The sequence below is a fragment of the Nomascus leucogenys genome, chromosome 3 (assembly GCF_006542625.1).
Source record: "Nomascus leucogenys isolate Asia chromosome 3, Asia_NLE_v1, whole genome shotgun sequence".
NCBI lineage: Eukaryota > Metazoa > Chordata > Mammalia > Primates > Hylobatidae > Nomascus > Nomascus leucogenys.
The window spans coordinates 13,902,355-13,910,667 of record NC_044383.1 but is presented as its reverse complement, the minus strand read 5'-3'; positions in this window follow the sequence as shown (position 1 = coordinate 13,910,667).

Genomic DNA, 8,313 nt, shown 5'->3' with positions numbered 1-8,313 from the left:
GGACAGCATCTGATATTAAAAAAAAAAAAAAGAAAAAAGAAAAAAAATAGCTGAGCGTGATGGTTCTCGCCCATAATCCCAACACTTTGGGAAGCAGAGGCAGGTGGATTGCTTGAGGTTGGTGGTTCGAGACTAGCCTGGCCAACATGGTGAAACTCCATCTCCACTAAAAACACAAAAATTAGCCAGTGTGGTGCCACACACCCATAATCCCAGATACTCAGGAGGCAGACGTTGCAGTGAGCTGAGATCCCATCACTGCACTCAGCCTGGGCAACAAAGCGAGACTCCACCTCAAAAACTAAAACGTAAAAAATAGTTAGCGTTTGATGCTAGAGTCCCCAGTACCACGGTTCCTGCCATTCTTTCAGGGAAGAATGCAGAGAGTTAAATAGCTAAACGGGATGGTTTGTGATTAAAGGCCCAGATGCTTGTTCCGGGATGTACCTGCCACACAAGGTCAGAGAGCACAGGGCGACTGGGCTCAAGCAGGCACAGACTTTAACTTTTAATAACAAACAGATGCAAAGTTAGTGCTGCAATCTGAAACTCTGCAGCGAAGCCATATTGATTTCCCCTTCCACCTCCAGCAGGGCGTATTTATAGAGCTTATCACAGCAGTCTGCACAGTATAACCAGGCCGGACATCTTCTATCCCCTTCAGTGCTAATACCCACTGCCTGTAGCCCTTCTCTCCCAATGCACTTGACCATCAGGACATTAGAGAGAGGCCATGGCTTCCATCCAGATGGCCCTGGCCTCTTTTTATCTAGGCTGCCCCTAGTGGAAGGGCCCCCTGAGAGGGCATGGCTGGTGAAGGTGTGCATAGCTGCACGTGCTGATCTCTCACAACATTCCAAAGGCAAACAAAAACGACCTGGGATGACCAGCATTTTGCACAGATCAGGGAGAACTGGCTGTTCTCCTATGTTGGCTCTTGTGTTCCATTAGAAATGGATTAAATCACCCAGACGCTAAAATCTTGTGGTTGACATTTTCATTTAAAACTCACCATTATAACTGGGCTTGAGTCCTCTGTCTGTGACCTGTGCTATGAGTCAGCCACGCCTGGGCACAGCATTGATAGGGCTGATTTATAATCTTCCACAGCAGCCAGCTACAGCTCCTGTTTCCTCGGCATTGAGAAAAAATCATTTGCACAAAACTTTGTTTCTCAATTCTAGCCTTTTACATTTTTTCCCTTGGTGACAAGTGGGACTAAGCCATTGATTCACTTATGTTTGAGTGCCTGGTTAATAGCGTGGGATCCAGCGTCAATTGCCACAATTCAAATCCCACCTCCACAAATCAAGAGCCTTGTGTTAACGTCTCCAAACCTTAGTTGCTTCATCTGTAAAAGGAGAATCATAATAACGCCTACCTAGAAGGCTGCTGAGAGGATTGTTCCAGGCTTGGTTCCTCAGGAAGCTGACTATGAGAGGTAGCAAGCTGGACTTTATTACGGAATCCTCCTAGGAGCAACACAGGAAGCAGGACTGTGCAGAGGGAGAAGCTGAGCTGTGATGCAGTCCCAAAGAAAGCAGCAGTCAACCCCAGAGGGCGCTCTGGAGCCGGGGTAGCCCGTTAGCCCTATCCTGAGTTGGACCAAAGGGACTGGGCCTCTAAGCCCACTGTGACTCTAAGTCACTGGATGCAGGTTGTCCCTGGAGGGACGTGTGACCTTGGGCAAGGCAGTTTTCTTCAGCTGCATCAGTCCCCATAGGTAGCTGAGACTGGGCTTCCTACAGCATCCCCAACAGCAGGTGGAATAAGTCCCTCATCCCTGAAAGTGGATCTGGGCAGCATGCACCACAGCTTCTCCCATAAAAATTAAATGCAGTAATCCACACAAAGCCTTTCACATGGTACCTGGCATGCAGTAAATGCTCAATAAATGGTAGCCATTACAACTACTCTTGCTTTAGTAACTACTATCTGTCAGGCACCATGCTAGAGGCTGGGGACCCAGTGGTGATTGACAAGTCTGCTCCTGCCCTCACGAAATTCAATCCATGGACACATTAGACCATCAGACAAGCAATTGCAATGCAGTGCAATTGACAGGGTGGCACAGGATGTATAAGGGAGCATGTTATAAGTAAAATGTTTATTTAGAAACAGAGTGCTTGTTCCCTGGTACGGCAAGGAAAAATTGGCATTTAGACAAAAAGTTTTTTTCAGTAAGGCAATTTTACTTTCTGCAGAAAGGGTGCTCCTTGCAGATGGAGCAATGGCAAGAGCACACTTGAACAAAGAAGGGAAGTAATTTTTATCCTTTATGCAGTTTGTCTCTGCTACTGTGTCCTGTCTCTACTGGCTGGAGCAGGACCTCACAGTCTAAATTAAATCCGACTGGCTAATAATTTAAAACTTTCTTAAACAGGTAAAAGCAACAGAGAACAAAGGAAAAGAGGAAGTTGCTTGCGAAAGGACTTAGAAAAGTAATAATATTTTTAAATAAGAAAGGGGCATAGGCTGCAAGCTGGAACGTGCCTGCGAGCACGTCTAGTACAAATATCTTGGTTAAAGTACAAGGACATAGACTGTACTTATTCTTTTTTTTTTTTTTTTTGAGATGGCGTCTTGCTCTGTCTCCCAGGCTGGAGTGCAGTGGCGTGATCTCGGCTCACTGCAATCTCCGCTTCCCGGGTTCACGCCATTCTCCTGCCTCAGCCTCCAGAGTAGCTGGGACTACATGTGCCAGCCACCACGCCCAGCTAATTTTTTTTTTTGTATTTTTTTAGTAGAGACGGGGTTTCACCATGTTAGCCAGGATGGTCTCGATCTCCTGACCTCGTGATCCATCTGCCTTGGCCTCCCAAAGTGCTGGGATTACAGGCTTGAGCCACTGCGCCTGGCCAACTGTACTTATTCTTTTATATCTAATAGCTACATAGGACAAGGCTTAACAAAGAGTTATTAGCACAAAGCAAGGAGGCTTGAAGGAAGTTTAGTCTTTAAAAGAAACTATTATTTTTAACATTTATGATTTATTTTTTAACAAGAAGGGAAACTTTGAACAGGAAACTTTTTACTTTCCACAGAGCGCCTATTGGGTTGGTGCAAAACTAATCACAGTTTTTGCCATAATAGAAGGGACACATGACTCAGGCCAGGAGGATGAAGAAGAGAGATGCCACATCACACTCCGGGGACTGTTGTGGGGTTGGGGGAGGGGAGAGGGACAGCATTAGGAGATAAACCTAATGCTAAATGATGAGTTAATGGGTGCAGGAAATCAACATGGCACATGGATACATATGTAACAAACCTGCACATTGTGCACATGTACCCTAAAACCTAAAGTATACTAAAAAAAAAAAAAAGAAATAGTAAAAAAAAAAAAAAAAAGAAGAGAGATGCCAAAGATAATACTTGATGATGAAGGGGGGTCAGCCAGGCAAAGAGAGTGGGAGGCCATTGGGTGTTGGAGAGAAGGGCTCTCCAGGTGGAGGAAGCAGGGTGGGCAGAGGCAAGGGCAGGCTGTATCAGTGCCTGCATGATATGGTGCAGCAAGGCCAGCCAGAGTACACACCAGGCTGAGGGGAGGAAGGTCTTGTGTACACCAAGCCAAGGAGTGTGGAGTCAACAGAGAGGCATTAAAGAATTCTAGGCAGAGAAGGGACAAGGCCTGTTTTGTGCTTGAAAGATTGCTCTGGCTACCATGTGGGCAATGAATTGGGGATGAACAAGATTAGAGGCTGGTTTACATGACCAACTGCTTACACACACACACACACACACACACACACACACACACACACACACACAAAGATTAGAAGCTGGGAGATCTATCAGGAGGCCGTGCCAGGGTCCAGATGACAGGCAAAGGTGACCTGGATGGGTTGGTGGCACTAAAGACAGACAGGAGTTCACAATCAAGGAATATCTAGGAGGTGGAATCCACAGATTTAAGGATAATTAAATGGGCCAGGTGTAGTGGCTCACACCTGTAATCCCAAAATCTCAGCACTTTGGGAGGCCAAGGCAGGAGGATCACCTGAGGTCAGGAGTTTAAGACCAGCCTGGCCAACATGGTGAAACCCTGTCTCTACGAAAAATACAAAAATTAGCTGGGCACAGTGGCAGGTGTCTGTAATCCCAGCTACTCGGGAGGCTGAGGCAGGAGAATCGCCTGAACCAGGGAGGCGGAGGTTGCAGTGAACCGAGATCATGCCACTGCACTCCAGCCTGGGCGACAGAGCAAGTCTCAAAAAAAAAAAAAAAAGGATAATTAAATGGTGAGGGGCAAAAGAAACTTAGGGTTATGCTTAAACTTCTGATCTGGGCAAATGAACTCCAGGAGGCCTAAAGCGGGAGTGTCCGAGGGCCTGGAGAAAAGAAAAAGCCACCAAGGACAGACACGATGCTCAGTATTCAAAGTGGCTCAGAGCAGCTTCTTCTAGCCAGCTCTCCAAGATTTATGTCTCTGTTTTAGACAAACCCTGTGGAAGTCCCTAGTGGAGGATAACGTTCTGCGGTGAGCAGGTCTATGCACACCTACCCTCAAAGGCTGGGGAAGCTGAGAGGCTGAAGAAAGAGGTGGACAAATCCAGTTTCTCAAAGAGAAACAATAGGGACTTACAAACACAAGCCATGTCCTGGATGGCTGCAAGACAGGACGACGGATCCCTGCACTGTTACCCTCAAGTCCCAGGGCTTGTATACCATAGGGAATTCGCCACAGGCAGGATTTGTAGTATGTGTTTACAGTAACACCAACGTTATTTTGACCTAAGGGTAAGTATGTGAAAATAGAAATCTTAGAGACATTCCTGGAACTGGGGTTCATCAGAAGTGAACATGGCAGATGAGCATCCAAGATAGAGCTGCTTTAGCCTCCAGAGCAATGGTCAGAAGCAGCTATGTTAATCCCAGAGTAACCTGCTTCCTCCCTGCTGCTTCTTTCAGGGGAAAAATGGCCAACACCACTTTCAGTATTTGTTTGTTTGTTTATTGAGACAGAGTCTTGCTCAGTTGCGCAGGCTGGAGTGCAGTGGCGTGATCTCAACTCACTGCAAACTCCGCCCCCCGGGTTCCAACTATTTTCCTGCCTCAGCCTCCCAAGTACCTGGGATTACAGGCAGCCACCCCCATGCCCGACTAATTTTTGTTTTTTTAGTGGAGACGGGGTTTCACTATGTTGGCCAGGCTGGTCTCAAACTCCTGACCTCAAGTGATCCCCCCGCCTCTGCCTCCCAAAGTGCTGGGATTACAGGCGTGAACTGCCACACCCGGCCTCCGTGTTTATTTAAACTGTAGTTATTTAAACTATAGTGGAAAGCAAATGGAGCAAGGAAGAAGATAGAAATAAAATTTTACTCCGGATTCAATCTTCGATAAACATCAACATTTATTGAATATGGACTCTGGGTTCAGGGCTGCAGACATAAGGAAGCGTAAGACAGGTACTGACTAGTGAATTTGGGGGTCTAGCTCCTTCAACAGTAATATTTCCCATGGGAAACTAGTGCATTGACATTCGGGTTTATACACCTGTCTCTAACATGTTTGGTGACCTGCATCAGTCCCTGGGGCCTAATCGCCGCTGGAGTTACTGGACTCCAAAGCGGATAAGCACACTTTTACAAGTGAGAATCATTCCGTTGGAAATGATAGGCAGGCCTCTCTGGCACTTCCTCCAGAAGGAGTAAGCTGAGGGCAGGAGAGGGCAGAGGTATTGACTGGGGTTCGAGGATATTCTCTGATTCTGAATTGAAAACTAGGCCCAATATTAGTTCAAAGCGTTTCTGGGGACGGGAATGAGTCAGTATGCCTAAAGATCCAAAATGTCACCTCCCAAACATTCTCTCTTTCTGGAACACAGTCTCTCTTTCCCAGGGGAATTGGGGTGCTCATTGACGTTTGTTAAATAAAAGTTATAAGAGGTCACTGTTTTGGACTAAGCTCCTGCATTAGGCCTCAACAAACCCCACTAAAAATCAGAAAGGAGTCACTCATGCTAAAGTTCCACATCACCAAACCAAAACCAAGTTGTTATCTGACTTTCTGAGAAATCAGGAGACATGATAGTCTAATTTCCCAAACAGGCTACTTTCAAATGAGGGGTGAGGGTTGGGGGGTGACAGGAGGTGGCTGGGGGCACCAACTCCTGCAGTTGAAAATCCCTGCAAAGCTGGGCGAGGTGGCTCATGCCTGTAATCCCAGCACTTTGGGAGACTGAGGCGGGTGGATCACTTAAGACCAGGAGTTTGAGGCCAGCCTGGCCAACATGGCAAAACCCTGTCTCTACTAAAAATACAAAAATTAGCCGGGCATGGTGGTACACACCTGTAATCCCAGCTATTCTAGAGGCTGAGGCAGGAGAATCGCTTGAACCCAGGAGGCGGAGGTTACAGTGAGCTGAGATTGCACCACTGCACTCCAATCTGGGAGAGGGGGCAAGACCCTGTCTCAAAAATAAATAAATAAATAAATAAATAAAATAAGAAAAGAAAAGAAAAAAGAAAATCCCTGCATACTTTTTTGTTTGTTTGTTTTTGAATTGGAGTCTGGCTCTGTTGTCCAGGCTGGAGTGCAGGGGCATGATCTTGGCTCACTGCAACCTCTGCCTCCTGGGTTCAAGCGATTCTCCTGCCTCAGCCTCCCGAGTAGCTGGATTACAGGTGTGTGCCACACATCCAGCTAATTTTTGTATTTTTAGTAGAGTTGGGGTTTCACCATGTTGGCCAGGCTGGTCTCAAAATTCTGATTTCAAGTGATCTGCCGCTTGGCCTCCCAAAGTGCTGGGATTACAGGCGTGAGCCACCATGCCCCGCCCCTGCATACTTTTGAATCTCCCAAAACTACCAATAGCCTACTTTTGACCGAAAGCCTTGCCAATAACATGAACAGTCAATTAACACATATGTTGTATATGTATTATATGTATTCGTGCAATAAAGTCAGCTAAAGAACATGTTATTAAGAAAATCATAAGGAAGAGATGTACATTTACTACTCATTAAGTGGACGCGATCATCATAAACGTCATCATCCTCATTATCTTCATGTGGAGGCTGGGGAGGGGAAGGAAGAGGAAGGGTTGATTCTGCTATCTCAGGGATGACAGAGGCAGAAGAGGTGGAGGAGGTGGAAGGGGAGACAGGAGAGGCAAGCACATCGGTGTAACTTTTATTGAAAAAAAATCCATGTACAAGTGGACCTGCTCAATTCAAACCCATGTTAAGGGTCAACTGTACAGTAATCTGAAGTATAACCAATCATTTCTCTCTTTCTTTCTCTCTCTTTCTTTGAAAGAGACAGGGTCTTGCTCTGTCGCTTAGGCTGGCATGAAGCGCACAATCATAGCTCATGGCAGCTTCAAACTTCTGGGCTCAAATGAGCCTCCCACCTCAGCCTCCTGAGTAGCTGGGACTACAGGCATAAGCCACTGCAACTGGCTTATTTTTTGTTTTTGCCGAGATGGGGGTCTTACTGTGTTGTCCAGGTTGGTCTCAAACTCCTGGACTCAAGAGGCCCTCCAGTCTTGACTTTCCAAAGTGCTGGGATTATAGGCATGAGCCATGGTGGCAAGCCCTCATCAGTTATTTTTCTATGATTCTCTCTGTCCCCTCCTTACAAGGAAAGTAATGTTGAAACAACCAATCCAGTCTTGGTTCTTTGTTTCTGCTTTCTTCAGCCCTTCTCTGTCTATAAAACCAAGCTCTTCTGCTCAGCTCACGGGAGCACTTATTCTAATTTAATGGAGGTGTTGCCCAATTCCAGAATCACAAATAAGATCTTTAACAATAAAAGTTAAAAAATGAAAATCAACAACAACAACAACAAAGATCTTTAAATGTGTTGTAATTTTCTCCTTTGACAGGTTACAAGTGCAATTGAATAAACCAAACAAAAAATGTCATGGTTAGGTTCGGTCTTTACTTCCCAAATCAGGGTCAAGATGTAAGATAGCAAGAACCAACCTGTACCATAAAAAAGATCCAAATCCAAGAAAATGTGAGTTATCTTTAAAGCTGTTCACTGCAACGAAACTTTCTTTTTAGTCTAGGAGACTAAAAGCTATCAGCTGATACAATCCCTTTTTTTCTTGAAGTTTCCAAAGGAAGGCAGGTGAGTTTGCACTGACTTCCATTTTCTCCCTGGCTTCCTTCCGGTGTCAGATGAGCGTCCCCGCGCTCCTCCCGGACAGCCCTCAGGGTCCCCAGCTATCATATATGGGGGAGGGGGTGGAGGTGGGCGAGATGGCTTTGTTTGTAAAGGAAGGAGTGGCGGCAGGCACGGGGAGCACGGGCTCCAGCCCCGGGAACACTCACTCGGCGCAAAGGAGAGGGAGAGAACGAGTATGAA